This window comes from Equus asinus, chromosome 2 (genome assembly GCF_041296235.1).
Source record: "Equus asinus isolate D_3611 breed Donkey chromosome 2, EquAss-T2T_v2, whole genome shotgun sequence".
In the NCBI taxonomy this organism is placed as follows: domain Eukaryota; kingdom Metazoa; phylum Chordata; class Mammalia; order Perissodactyla; family Equidae; genus Equus; species Equus asinus.
Window position 1 is genome coordinate 94,457,748 of NC_091791.1, and position 15,913 is coordinate 94,473,660.

Below are 15,913 nucleotides of genomic sequence, written 5' to 3' on the forward strand. Positions count from 1 at the left end.
CACGCCTTATTTGGCATCCTTCAGTCTGCTTCTCCGGAGAGCACCTCCTCAATAAATACTCAAACAAGCCTGTCTCAGGCTCTACTTCTGGGGAACTGACATAAAAGAGATGATATTTGATTCATGACTTGACCAAAGAAAAGAAAAAGAGAGAATCTTTTGTGTATAGAATAGATCAGGCAAGTAAAATGACAAGTAAATTCGGTGAAAGAACTTATAATAAAAGAAAAACTAAGTGGACAGTGTCGCCAGAGCAGAGAGTCAGTGAACTGGGAAATGAGAGGGTAAAATAAATGTCCTTGCAGGTCTCTGGAAAGTCTTAGCCAAATAATTATGTGAAGATGGTGGAAGAATTGGAGGAAAGAGTTGGCTGGCATGTTTCGTATTTTTAAAGAATCATCCTGGCTGTACTTAGGTGACTAGACTGTAGAGGGACAAGGGTAAAATGCAAAATCCTGTCTGTGTGTGTGCATGTAAATTCAGCAGTGCATTGAAAGACCATTCTTCTCATCTAAGATCATCCCCTGAATACAAAAATGGCTGGTCAACGTCAGAGAACCCATAAATTCAATTTGCAATTTAAATAAATCTAAGAAGAAAGAATATTATGTCTATCTCATGAGATCTAAAAAAGCATGACAAAGTTCCTAGAATATGCATGATAATAATTTTAGTTAGCTAAGATTACAAGATGATTTATCAAATTTGATTTTTTTAAATTTAAAGATATGCAACAAATATTTTAAGTGCCGTTAATCAAGATATTTCAGGCTACTTGGTCACCAAATAGTCTAAAATCTCAAGAACTTAACATAAAAATTTATTTCTTGCTCATATCACATACTAATGTGAGTTAGACAACTCTCCTGAGCTATTATCCTACATGACAAGATCCTACCAGAGATGCTGTTTTCTTCCATCTTTTGACCTCAAGATCCCTAATGGATTTCTCAGAGTCTTTCTCCCAGATTCGTTGCATATAGACATTCAGTGAGAAAAGAGAGAATGGAAGATTGAAGAGAGTATTTTATAGTTAGTCTAGAAAATGATAAATACAACTTCCAATAATATTACATTGGCCACAGCCTCTGGCCACAAGTCCCCGTTGTAATGATAGGTTGGGCTGGAAAATATAATCTATAATCTTCTAGGGAAAAGAAATGGATTGATGAAGATTTTCCTAGTTTCTGCCAGGAAGGACAAAACTATAGACATAGTTTCTTTGTCTATAGAGGACATTTACAATTACCCTTAACATTGTCCTGGAAGTTTAGGCAAATGCAATAAAATAATAAAATGAATAAAAATATACAGAGATAAAAACACAAGAAACAGACATTTATTTTTAGCCACTTAGCATAAAAGCAGTGGAATATATTGATAAAAATTGTGACTATTAAATGAATTCTATATATTCAGCAGATAAAATATCCATTTCTTAGAGTCAATACTACTTTTTAAAATACCAGATGTAACCAACTTGAAAATTGTATCTATACATGATTTCATCCATAATAGTAACTAAAAATGTCAAGTATCTTGGCATTAACTTAAAGGAATAAATAAGATAAATGTAGGCAAACTTGAAAATCTTTTAAAAAGTGTAAAAAAATCTAATCAAATGCCAAGATAGTAGTTTATCAACAGTATATATGGCATAACTTAATAGTAAATGCCAATATTTCTCCAATTTATTAATTTACTGCAATTACAATCAGCTGAGGTTTTTTGAGCCATCGACTATCATACACACACACACACACACACACACATTCACCGGGAAGATTAGAGGTCTTCGAGTAAATAAATCAGTTTTGAAAAAAAATGGGCAAAGTGGTGGAATAAGTCTATGAGATATTAAGACATACCACAAAGCCATAGCAGGGAAAATGATAGATAATTGGTGCACGAATACACACACAGGCCAATGGAAAAGGATAGCAAGCTCAGAAAAAGATCAATACATGTTACAAACTGATATATAATAAAGGTAGCACCACAAATTAATGCAAATTAAAGGACTCTTTAGGGAATAATTTTCAATAAATTAGCTCACTACATGGACAAAAATAAACTTGGTTCCAACTTTACACCAGATACAAAGATGGATTAAAAATCAAAATATGAAATACATATACATAAATATGTATATACTATATGCATATATATTATCCTATATGTAAAACACATAGGATAATATTTTTAAGACTGTGTGGTGGGAAAGATCTTCTTAAAGAAGATCTCCCTTAAATTTTTATCATATCCAAATTAAATATTTCTATTCAACCAAGGGCAACATTGACATGTTAATGAGAGACAGGTGAATAATATCTAGAATATAAAAAATACTTTACAAAGCATCAAAAAACCCCAGAACAAAACAAAAAAAAATGCAATAAAAGTTGGGAGCCGAAAGCACAAAGGAGATAAAACCCTTTTGTCTCTAAGTATTTGAAAACATATATTTATTTGTAGTGAAAAAAATACAAAGTAAAACAACAATGAAATATTACTTTAGACCAATCTGACTGGTAAAATTGTAAAAGTCTGACAATGCTACATTACCTGGTGCTAAGCAAAACTACAGAAGCTGAGGGGGAACAGCCCTGACAAGACTGTCCTCACTTCAGGCAGCAGCCACGAGTTCACAACCAGGGCCATCCTCACTTCTGAAGAGCTGGCTACAAATCAGAAATCCTCACGGACTCCCTCAGTTCAATAATTTGCCAGAACACCCCACAGAACTCTAGAAAACCTCTATAATTACAATTACAGTTTTATGATGGAAAAAAGATGTAAATCAGAAACAGCCAAAGGGAGGGATGAATAGGGTGAGGTTTGGGAGAGGTCCTAATAGGCTTCTGTGGTCCTCCGGGACAAGGTGCCCTCCAGGCACATTGTTGGACGTGAACACGCAGAGTGCCACCAACCAGGGAAGCTCACCCAGCTCTGGAGTCTGCAGCTTTTTATTGAGGCTTCATCGCATGGGCACAAGTGATTGGATCATTGGCCACACAGCTGAATACAATTCCCAGCCCTCCTGCCTTTCCTGGAGGTTGGGCTGATGTCACGTGGCCCCAAATCCCAACCCTCTAGGCAGGTGTATGGTCTTTCTGGGGTGGCCAGTCCCCATCCTGAGTCATCTTGTTAGCATAAACTCTCAGGTGTGGTCCCAGGGGCCCAGCATAAATAAATGACGCTCATCACTCAGGAAATTCCAAGGATTGGAGAGGTTACCTCCCAGAAATGGGGGATAAGGGACAGACAGATTTTTTATTACGCACAAGTCTTGTCAGGGACATGGGGAAATCTTAGGAAATCTTACAAACTGATGACAGGAATGCAGACTGGTCCCTCTTTGAGAGGCAAATTTAAAGTACTTAAGCTGAGTGGATACAGGCAAAAACTGTTACTTAGAAATGCCACTCTTGGATATATATAGAGGGACATTATCTCACCAGTTCTTAAGGGAATATGTGTTAGGTTTTTCCCAATACTGTTATTTCAGGTGGCTGGATTTGGAGACAATTTCGAGTCGATATGAGGCAATAGATAAAGAAAGTGTGTATGCAGTAGTTGTAGCAATTACTTAGATGTATACTCAGCAACATGAATTCACGTTTAAAACTTAGGGCTGCATGAACAAAAAAAGAAACAAGGTAAGATCTTCAGTAATTGTATCCATTAAAAACACCGCAGGGAACAGTAATAATGAGACTGCGCAATTGACAAAGACGGCTTAAAATTCAAGAATATAAGCTAACACATAGCAACCCCTGTGTTTGAGGACTGGTGGGGAATCATATGGAGACAGATATAAAAGAAAGATTATAAATGAACTGAGAGAAGCCCTTGGTGGACCAATGGCAGTCATGTGAACTGAGAAATGTGATTGACACTCTCATTCTATGTTTTTTTTAATAAAAAAGGCATTCCTATCTCCATTTTTTTTAGGCTAAAGGATTGTTTTAATAAAATTAAGAGTGTGACTATGGATGTGAAAGAAATTCGTTAATTCATTCATTTAACAAATATGTATTGAGCGCCTATTACATGATGACATTCTACCACCTGATGAGGATAGAACAGAAAACTCAGTCTGAGCCCTTGGGGACCCTCATTTCCTTGAGTACACAGACATGTGCACCAGCCTTTACAATCCACCGAGACTCATCCCAAGAAGCCTATGCAAGGAGCTATATGAATGCGAGGGGACTGATGTATTCTTTCTCCAGACCACATGTTATTTCATCACACACACTCTGAACTTTCATAGTCATGATACTAATTGCACTTTTTCCGATTGCTCATTTTTTTGATTGCTGGAGGACAAGCACCTGGTCTGTCTTGTGGTTACAGTATCATGAGTGCCTTACACAAAATGTAGGATCTAGTCAGTGCTCCATAAATATTCATAAAACAAGTAACTACACAAATAGCCCCTGGTTAAAATTTCAGAAGTATAATTCTGCTTCTGCAGAATTTATTTTCATGAATTTCAACAGAGGAGCCATGGTTGATGATACAGAAAAATGCTGACTTCCCCAATTTTCGATAAACTAATAATAGCTGTGAAATTCCAAGTAATTGTTTTTTAACCAGTATCCTGGGGTCTGACAATTCTAAATTTAACCATTGTAGTTTAACGCTGTTATTCATTATTACTAAAGTGCCATATCAGGGTATGATGTTATCCCATAATTTGCCTTATTTTCTTTGAATACCCAAGCATCTGCAATATCCACTTGGAGTCAGGCATGGCTTTAGTTACTGAGGATTGAGAGATGAGTTAAATACGCACGCTCTGCTTAAGGAGCTCATGGTCCATCGACAGCAACATGTACATGAACTTATTCAAAGTATTCAGGTACAAAGGAAGTGTTGCAAGAACACAGAGAAGGAAAGGAAACGTGCCATGAAGTTGAAGAAGCCAAGGGCAACCCACAGCAAAGATGAAATTTGAGCTAGATGATCTTAAAAGAAAAGCAGGAATTCACCATCAGGGACAATTTTAAAAAGGCATCTAGGAAGTATAAATAACATATTGAGAGAATAAAGTGAAGGAAAAGAGGTACATTTCAGAAGCTGGGAGGAGTCAAGAGTGGCTAAACCATAGGTCGTTCTTGTGGGACAGACTCAGGACGAGCCTGCAAAGGCAGCATGGGCCCCAGCTCTGGACAGCACTTTCCAGTTCATTCAGTGGGCGGTGGGAAGTGATCAGCAGCCTTCAAGTTCTTACGTTTATTTTCTTTCTACGGTTCTAGTTTCCTGACTCAGTGTTCTGGTTCATGGAAAAGCATCATTCAAAATGGAATGCAAAATGCTGAGAGTTCATGCACCAACTAGTCTCTTTTCAACCACATATTAGCACCTGTGTTGGCTCGTAAATCAAATTCATTCCAGAACACTATTTTGAGGTTCATATTCTTGTGTGGGGTTAAACATCCCAGAGTCACAGTGTTTGCTGAATCAGGAATAAAGCTAAACTATCAATATCTCTACCTGACAAAATCCATATTTCCCCACTCATATTCTGCTGCAGACATTAAAATTCTCCCTGGAGAATGGAAATTTGTTGCACATATATACAGTAGAGTAAATTAAATAAAAAAGAGTAATGTGAGGCTGCAGGCTCAAGATAAATGGTATATAAATCCAGATATGAAATTAAATGTTTCACTGGGCAATGATGAAGTGTTATACATTGGCTCTCTCCTGATGTATAAGAAATTGATTAGCCAAATTTCAAATTCACAAGGTAAGGGACTGACACCCATTTTGCATAATTCCTAAATTATACTTAAGATACATGACAAAAGTCAACCATGATCTTAACTCGAAAAGTCATTTCTCGCCTGTATATTTTGCATGGGAACTGTGAGAATGCAAGAATTATGGGAAAGCAGTAAGAACACTTCAAAAACAATAACTGTCCTCATAATGAGTTGCTTATTTTAATTGTCTCGCCTATTCAGTTAACATGCTTATCATGGGCAATATGGATATAAGATGTCAGTATTTTTTGGCACCTTATTATTTTACAATAAATATATGGTAACCATTGGGAGTGCAGTATCTTTCCTTGAAAATCTCTTAAGATATTTCCATGAGTAAAGTGCTACATCTGGTCAGTTCTACACAACAATTAGGTCGGGGATATTGGTAGAAAGGGTACGTAGAGGATATTCTTGCTCTCCTAGTGACCAGTGCTATAAAGTTTGGGCATAAATAGGACATTCACTTACTTTGAGTAAGGCAATTTGAGCCCATTTATTTAAGTCTGTTTTTCCCAAGGTTCTCGTGAAATGAGTAAAAAACATAACATAAATATAGGGACATATGTACTGTACTGAAGGGTTTCAAACATCAAAAGATATGTTCCAAATCCAGGAACTGAGCGTCAGTGGTAACCGACTACATTACGTAAGGCAGAACGAGACCACGTGGAAGGGAAATTCATGGAGTCCCCCAGGGATCTGGATTCGCAGAAATGAGCACAAAGAAACAAATTGGAAGCAGCAGGAACTGAGAATCATGCAGACTCTGGGGTGAGAACTCAGAGTAACTTGAATAACTTGAACAGTTCCTGACCGCACCACATCAACAACAAACCAGTTTACCCCAGCACACCTGATAATTAGTCTTTCAGCACGAAGAAATAGTGAAGTAAACCTTGACGATTGCTACAACCCACTCCTTAAGGCTTCAACAAAGAGGAACAGCAACTCAGGCATGGTTAGCAAAGCAGTGTTTCCCCAGTCGTCTGTACCTCTCTGTGCTCTTCGCTGCCATCTAGAATAACCACAGACTAGCCTCATAAAACCACAGTGAATATCAGCTTTTCCTTTTCCATTTACCATTGGGCAACTGAGTGAAAACACCAAACATAATGAGGCAATTAAGGAGTAAAAGAAGGAATCCTATGAGGATTCAGAAGAAAGATCCCAATACGACATTATTTTAGTCTAAGAAAGAATAAAACATCAGAAAACCTCTAATCCATATTTGTATTAAGATTGAAGATGACTTTGCATTTTTAAGGTAAAAATGACAAAACCGGCAAAGAAAAGTTATGGATGAAAACGTGACTATAATTTTTAAACTGTAAGAATAATAAACAAGGAGAAACTAACAATCACGCTTAGGGAAGTCTCATGACTCACTTCTCAGGTTTTCACCTCCTGCAGGTGTCAGCTCCAAGATCACCTCACCTGTGTGGCCTCCTGAACTTTCTTTCATGAACCTGGAGCCCATTCTTATACTGCCCTGTGTTGAGTTCTTCTTATCACTCTCTAACATGAAATATATCTACTTGTTTACTTGGTTATTGCTTGTCTTCTCCAAAGGAAGACAGGGTCTTTTTTGGTTCATTCATTGTTCTTTCACTCCATTATCAGAACCATCCTCCACACACTGCAAGAAAATGATCTGTAAGATAAAGGAATGCGCCTTTGACCACAGAGGCGTTCCTAACCGAAACCATCGCATCAGCAAAGGGATTCAACTGTCCTGCCAGGAATGAAACAACTGTTTGTTTTAAGAAGTCGATTTCAAGCAAGACCAGACTGTCAACAACGTCCCTATCTCCTACTCTACATCTTTAGGCATTATGCTTTCACTTTAAATTATCTGGATTCCCTTATGTAAAATCATGTGAGCTTCACTGAGTTTTTAGTGCATATGCTCTGAAGTTCACATCTCTCCGATGCTTTCAGATTTGCTTTCGTAATCTTTAAATCTTTACTCTGGATGCACATCAGAATCATCTAGGAATATCTGACAAAATTACAAAGGGCTGGGTCCTCTCTACACCAACCAAAACCAAATTTCTGGGTAGGACCTAGGTATTCGTAATTTTTGAAAACCCTCTTGTAGATCCTATTATAAAGTTAATGTCGAAATCCATTGCTTTCCCACTTTCTCTCTTCCCCCAGAAGAGCTAGAGTTTTTCTGTATTACTCATGGGAGACGGCTGATCTCCATCCCTTGTGTAGACTTCCGACGGTCAGTTTTCTGACATGAAAGCTGCAAGGCAATAGAGACACGCTTGGGTATACCACAAGGATGTGATTATGGTCATGACACATGTAGCTCATACAAAGAATCAGTTTAAGCAGCCTCTGACCTTTCCACTCAGCTAGAGTGGTTCCATATGCTGCTACCTCCAAAGTAGCGGCAATTAAGATGTCTTTTTATGCCAGGTGAAGTGCTCAGCAGTCTTCAAAAGCTTGCACACGGCTTCCAGCTTCAGCTGAGCCAACATCTCAGGCTATGACCAAATGACCAGCAGATAAGGAGAGAGATCACCTCTCCATGGGTCCTGAAAGGTAAATGAACACTGTTCCAAAGCACAGGAAAGGCGGGAGCCCCACTCACCGAGAGGCAGGATGGGGCATGAAGTCCCGCAAGTGAAGGTTCGCCCTGAGTGAGAGGGGGCACCCTTCTCCTGCAGGGACCTCACTTACAGCCACTAAAACCTAGTCAGGCTGTCAATGGGCAATCACAAATTGAAAACTTTTAAAGTATGTCCTCCCCATTTTCTCTTTAGGATCCTAGTCTCCTCCCTTGAAAACGACAAACATAAAATAACTCCTTCATTCTTTGTCTCTTATTACAGAACATGGCTGCAGGAAGGTCCTAGGCCTAAGGCACACAAAGACCCATTGCCCATTTATCTCCTGGGAGAAGACAGAGGGTAGGGAGCCAATTTCAATATGCTTCTTGTACTTGTGATGAACCTTTTCTATTCATCTCCTTAAATTCTCAATCATTCCACCAGTTAAGCTTTGGGAAGTATATTCTGCTACATGTCTAACAATATATTTTGCAACTCAGCCCTATGCTGGCTCACACAGTTCTTTTTTCGTGGAAGGATGTTCCAAAAGCGAAACCCAACAAGGCTCCCTGAATCACCAAGCGTGCTTACTAAAAAAATGAAGATTCTTGGGCATCAAATTCAGATACATTGGATTCTCTCGGGGTAGAGTCTAAAAATCTTCACTGTTATGGATTCCAATGCACATAAATCTGAGCTTCAGTGAACTAAGGAAACAGACAAATGGGACCTCAGAGTATAGATACACAGACAGTTAAATGTACTTGACAACAATGTGCTTTCTGGAGACATACGCTACATCCTCCATGATGATTACTGATTTCCCTATTTGACCAATTAGTTCATTAATTCATTATGTATATCTTTAGAAATTATTAGGTTCAAACAAATTCAGAATTGTTTCTTTCTTGTGTACTGTCTCTTTTATCATTAAGAAATACCCCTCTTTATCTCTGTTAAGCTTTTTGCATTATACACTGGGCACTATTTTCACAAAAATCTTTTCCATTGTTTTCGTTCAGCCATTCTACATCCTTATATTTAAAGTGTATCTCTTTCAAACTGCATAATTTAATTATTTATATATATGTATATAACTATGTATAGCAAATACATTCAGTCTGACAATTTTTGTCCCTAACTAGATTATTTAGTCTACATTGAATGTAATCATTGATATATTTGGTTTAAAATTTGATATCTTATCATTTGTTCTGTGTTTATCTTACATGTTCTCTGGGTCTTTTCCTCCTTTCTTGCCTTTATTTGATCACATAAGTATAATTATTTCTATTTCTCCCCTCTATTGATTTGTTAATTTACTAATTTTTGCTGCTCAGTGTTCTCCCCCCAACTTCGTAGGTGTCACAGCTTTTTTAAAATCTCATCTCTTCTTCTCTAACTATAATATGCGAAGTGTCACAGGGGACCTCCTTTCCCTCTCATGGTTTCCATGCGGAGGACTTTTTCTTAAGCACATCCATGGGCTTTCTATCAATCCTGTACTTCTCCACCCTGGGCAATTGTTATAAATGCTCACTCTGCCCTATCTGATTGTTATATTTAGAGGAATAATTTGCTTGACTCATTTGCCATTTTCTTCCTGGGTATGCGGACTCCCCACAAAAACAAAAGTCTCCTCTTCTCTTCCTCCAGACTTTCATTTGTCCGGGAGCCTCCTCCTATCGAGGAAGGCCCACCCCAATCATTGATAAAATCCCTGGGTGAGTAAATCTGATTAATATTAGGGGTCTGTGTTAAAATATTGGCAAGAAGATTTAAAGTCATCTTGTCAGCCAGCTTATGTCTTATTGGTAAGAAAGGTCATATATTTGCCTCAATCTTTTTTTGTTGTTGTTTTATATCTCAAATTGTTTGCAATCTAGATTGAGAAGATTTGGGATAACAATTTGGCTAAATGAGAGACAGACACCTCCATAAAGACTTTAGTTATTGTGATCTCATGTGAACCATTTGGTCCAGATCTCAGAAGACTGGCAAAGAACACAGAAGGAGATGGATTCTGAAGTCTGATAACAGTGTCTCTTTAACACACCCTCAGGGAGAGCAGCTCCCCGGTACTTGGTTTCCTTGAGGCGGGCGTCAATTCTACATGCTGTTATTGCGTGTGTTAGATTCAGGCTTCACTTACATGCAAAGCAAGGTGTTTGTCCTGTCAAACCAAGATGATTAATAGAACAGAAACCTCTTGAGTTATTTTTCCAGACTGCTTGTCACTCTGACGTATATGGCTCATTTCAGTCACATTACTGCTCTGTAATCCTCCATGGAGACTGTGCCCTTTATCTCCCCACGTAAATTCTAAATATTCAAAAGGCTGAGCAACTGTTAGTTTCTGGGAGCTAAGTTATTAAAAACTCTAAAGGGGAAATCAAAAATTCCAAATGTTAGGGATCGTTATTCTAATACTTCTTCAAGCCTCTTTTCTCCCTTTTTGCATTGTAATACTCTCTCTGAAATAAATTCCTTTCCCCTTTTTTTCCTAGACTAGCTCGAGTTAACAACCAATAAGACAGAAATATTGGAGAGATCTACCATATGCTATGTCATTTTCCAGCTACTATGGAAAGTATGCCATACCAGCCACAGTGGGGAATATATAATATTGACACAAAAGAAATTTATGGACATTGTCTAGAAATCTTTAAAAACATCTGAGTAAGTTTACATTTTCTCTGTATTCAAACATAGAGAATTGTGAATTCTCTTCCAACATGTGTGTGTCTGTATATATAGAGAGAGAGAGAAACAGAGGGAGAGGGAGAGAGGGACAAGGCATATATTCAAGGATTTTCAGCTGTTTGTCTTTGAAGTCAATAAATTTTTAATGAGTTAAATTATAACAATTCCAAAATTAATGCATACTCAAATATACTTGTCTTTTACTACATAAACGTGTGTGTGAGTATGTGTGTATCACGGGGGGTGCGTTTATGTGCATGTGTTGTGTGCATACACATATATGTGTATATGAAATAATGATGAATGTGGGGAATGAAGAAATATTAAATGAGGAGTAGATTTTGTATATTAGTTACGTGCAGGTGTGTGTGCAAGAAGGAAGTGGCCACTTACATGCACGTATAATACACATAGTGTCATTAGATGCTGGAATCGATCATTCAAATAGGGGGAGATAGTTTTCTAGATGATGAATACATATTTACAGATACTGAAAATAGAAGACAAGTAATTAACAGCTCTCTGATAGCTTAAATGATAGAAACAGATGTTCACATTTAAGGCCTCAAATCTGAGTGGTTATCATTGAACTTCTGCTGCTTGTGAGCGAGGGTAGGATAATAGTCCTCTTTTTCATAGGAGAGAATATTGTCATGCAGATTATTCTGATTGTCTGAAAATATCTCCAGGGCTGACAATACTTTTTTTCCTGCTCTCTTCTTTGAGAGTTAAACAGGGACTGCATTTAACAAGCACAATTATGTCCTTTCTTGCCTATTATGCTGCATTTAAGCATAATTGCCTGCAGAGAGTCTGTAGAGGCATCTTCAAGCTCAAGTTCCTCATTTCCACCAAAACCAAAGAAAGATAATCCATATATTACTTTTCTTTAACATTTCATGAGTAAAAAGTGAGATTAATGACGATTCTGTCAAACAAGATTAGGACTAAGGTTTGGAAACACAGAATCTAGAAATTTAATATGAAAATTCTGACTCAGGCCTAGTTTGACATTTTTTTACTTTTCATAGAAAAATCAAAGATTCACTCTCTGACAGCTTGCTTTTAGGAAATAATAATTCTGTTAAATGCAATTTATACATTTCAATTTTCAGTGGGTCAGAGCAGCCCTCTTGTAAATGACTCAAACATTTCTTTCCATTCCTGAATTCATATGTTCTTCATTAGTAATCGATTAGAGCTTTTACAGATTTGAAGGATTTATTATGGAACAGTATTAGTTATTCAGATTTGAATATATATATGTGCACATATGTATTTGGAAATGCATAAAATAAACACATATAGTAAATTCACCAAAGTTAATATTTTGAGGTATCATGCTGAACATTTTAATTCATATATATGCACAGATAGACATATTTTATTTTTTCAATTAATATTACATATTGAGACTTTTTTCTTACCAATAGTTCATTAAAGCCTAATTGGTAAAGTTTCATATTGTATCTTTATAAGTAAGGTAAATTTATTTAACCACTTTCTTCCCTTGCTGGACATTTAGTGTGTTTCTAGTTTTTTTCCATTGTAAGCTACACTAAGACTTGAGTTTACGTAAAATTTTCTTTGGCTTTCATTATTTTTTCAGAGCAGACTTTTAACATTGTTATTAGTGCATTAACTACTAAGAACTCTAAAATCTTATGATTTACACTTAAAAAAGTTTCTTCAGGAAGTTTTTGTAATTTATGCTCCCAAATGAGAAGGGCAAATTAATAGGTGGGAAAATATCTCATTATTTAAATTGAAATTTATTTTAAATTGAACATGCTCAATAGGTTAACTAGTCATTTCAATGTTTTCCTCAGTTACTGTTTCTTCTCTTTTATTCTTTTGGCCATTGATTGTTTTCTACTGTAGATATTTTGATAAAGGACAGTGACACTTCTGAGTATTATACCTTTGCAAATATTTGTCACTGGTTTGCCTTTTCATTTTAGCTTAGAATGTATTTTTACAAATAGGTATGGATCCTTTCAATTTTTAGTTACCCAGTTCTACTATACTTTTGTTATGTATTTTTGCATTACTTCCAATTATTAAATATTCATATCTTTTACTGTGTTTTATGGAAATAGTTAAAATTTAACACTCCATTTATTAAAAACTTTAAAACTCAGATGCATAATTCTGCCTGAACTTCAACCTATAAAAACAAGCTTTTCTTCATAAGAATAAAAATACTGTTACCCTAATCTGACTTTGGTAGCTACGTCAGATTACCTTTAATAATGTTTCTACATAGAATACATGTGGCTATTTCTTTAAATGTCACCATTAGATGGGTCTTTTCACAATTTTAACAATCTATATAAATCGGTAAGCACCAATGTTTCTGTTTTAATGGTAAGAAGTGTTTTTGTTTCCTACTTAGTTCAGTAGGTTTAGAAACAGGTTTGAATTTATTATATGAAAACCAAATGCACCAGACAATTAAGGAGCCGATTTTCCTCAGGCTATTGCAAAGGGTGAATGTTCATTAATGAGAAATATCTCGAAGAAAAGGAGGGGTCCTGGGGATTTACAAAGGCAGGTGCGTAAGGAAGTCATTCGCCAATCTTATGGAAATCATCATGAAGGATGGACACAGGTTTTATCTTGGAATATGCGAGAGCAAGCTTATGAGAAGGTTTAAAAGCAGGAAAATGTGGGTGCCCTTCTTAACTATTGCTATTTTCCAGGAGCATGCAGCTCAGGTCAAGCCCAACATAGTCAGTTAGTGGTGTGGTGTCCTGTGGCTCAGAGACACATTTAAGTATCGACTGTTGAACTCTGCAGTCATTTGTCTTAAAACTGATTAATTATAAACAGATAATTCTGACATTTTCAGAATCAAAAGTTTCATTAATTTTTTCTTTTCAGTCTCAAGAAGGTATTTTTAAATGGACTCTAGCTATTTAGAAAACATTTAAAAATCTTCAAACATAGGGAAATTATTTCCCTTGCACCAGTCCAAAAAAATTCCCTGGGGTACTCTAAGTACTTTGTTGAAATGTTCAAGTGAAGAAAGTATGTTCAGAAGGCAGGCTCATTAGTAGGCAAATTGTAGAAGGAGCAACTACCACAGATCTTTTGTTTGTTTCTGATGACAATGAAATTGTGCCTGAAAAATAGAGCCAAATGACTAATTATGGTTGAAATTGGGCAATTACTCCTCAAATTAGCCAAATGCAGGTGTAATTATTATTTTAATAAGACTAATTGCTCAGTGGTAATTTGCAAAGGGGAGCCTGCATTTGGTGAAGGCACAAAAAACTCTGGCTACTTGACATAAAGCAAATATACTGCGATATTAAAAAATAAGGAATGAAAAGAATTTATATATTTACTGAAATATTTATTTGTAGACAGAGAGAGAGGAAAAGGAAATAAATGAAATGATAGAGTAAGTGAAAGATGAAGACAGATCTAACATCAAAATAGCAAATTCTACAAAAATGTCCATGAAAATCGTCAAATAGGAAAAAATATATTAATCCTTGAAGTTAAGACAATTATTCAGCATATATGCAAATCCAAGTGGATTTCTGAAACCAACCACACCTATCGAAAATTATTTTTAAGGTCACATCAAAAGAAAATTACCATTCTACTTTCTCATAACTTCTTGACACTTCTAAGCCATCACTATCTCTCACCTGGATCACTGAAATAACTTCCTAATTAGTCTCTCTCTTCATATTTTTCTGAAGGAGTAGCCAACATGAGCTTTTAACACTATAGATCAGAACAGATCACTCCCAAGATCAACACTTTCCTACAATATTCTCCCCCACACAAGAAACCCGAAGATCTCTCCACGGCTTACTCAGACCTCACAACTGATCCTCGCTGAACCCATCTCCTACCGTATCTTATTACTTCCAACTCTCTGGACTACACTCTTTGACTCAGTCCTTCTAGCCAGACTAATTTTGCTATTTCTCAACCGTAATAACAAATTTCTTGCCCCAGGGCCTGGGCAATCACTGTTTGTTTTGCACATAACCTAATGACTCTCTCTTCTGTTTTGTTCAAATGTCACTTCCCCAGGTAATACAACTCTGATGATCTTGCCTAAAATAGAAACACTTCTATAATCCTACATATCCCTTTTCAATAAATAGTTCTTTACTTTTTCTTTAAGACTTAACAGGCTCTCCAATGCTCTTGTTCATTTATTTATCTGTTTATATTGGTATACCTTAGTAGATGAATGCTTGAAGGATGAGGGCAGAGGTTTTCCTGATTTTTTTTTTCATTGCTGTATCTCCAGCTCCTATAACCATGTCTGGAACATGGGAAGTTTGCTATAAATAGCTATTGAAAGATGAATAATAAGTGACTTAAGTGTGACCCAAGTTGGACTCTTTCAAAGTCTTAAAATTAGAGAAGGGAGAGACTTTTGTGTTGAGCAGACCTGCAATGCCCAAAGAAGTTGGATGAAGTAAAGAACTTTTTCAAAGTAGCAGAGTTGGTCGTAGGAAAACCAGAGTCATGTCTTCCAGTCTGTCATTAGCTTGGGACTGTAAATACAGCTTGGAGACACTGAAAAGGGTTGTGAAAACCTTGGTAAGTTCAAGGGTACTATGTCAGATAAAAACTAAGCTTCTAATGCTTGATATTTTCTACAGGAATACTTGTTTTATTTTTTAATTTTTAGTTTGGAACAATTATAGAGTCATGGGCTATTGCAAAGAAACATATAGAGAAGTCTCCTGTAACCTTCACCCAGCCTCCCCAATGCTATTACCTGATAAAACTATACAGCTGTGCAATATCAAAACCAGTAAAATAATACTGGTGGAATTCATAGTGCTCATTCAGATTTTTTTTTTTTTTACTGAAGCATTGTTTTTAATAGGAAAATATGAG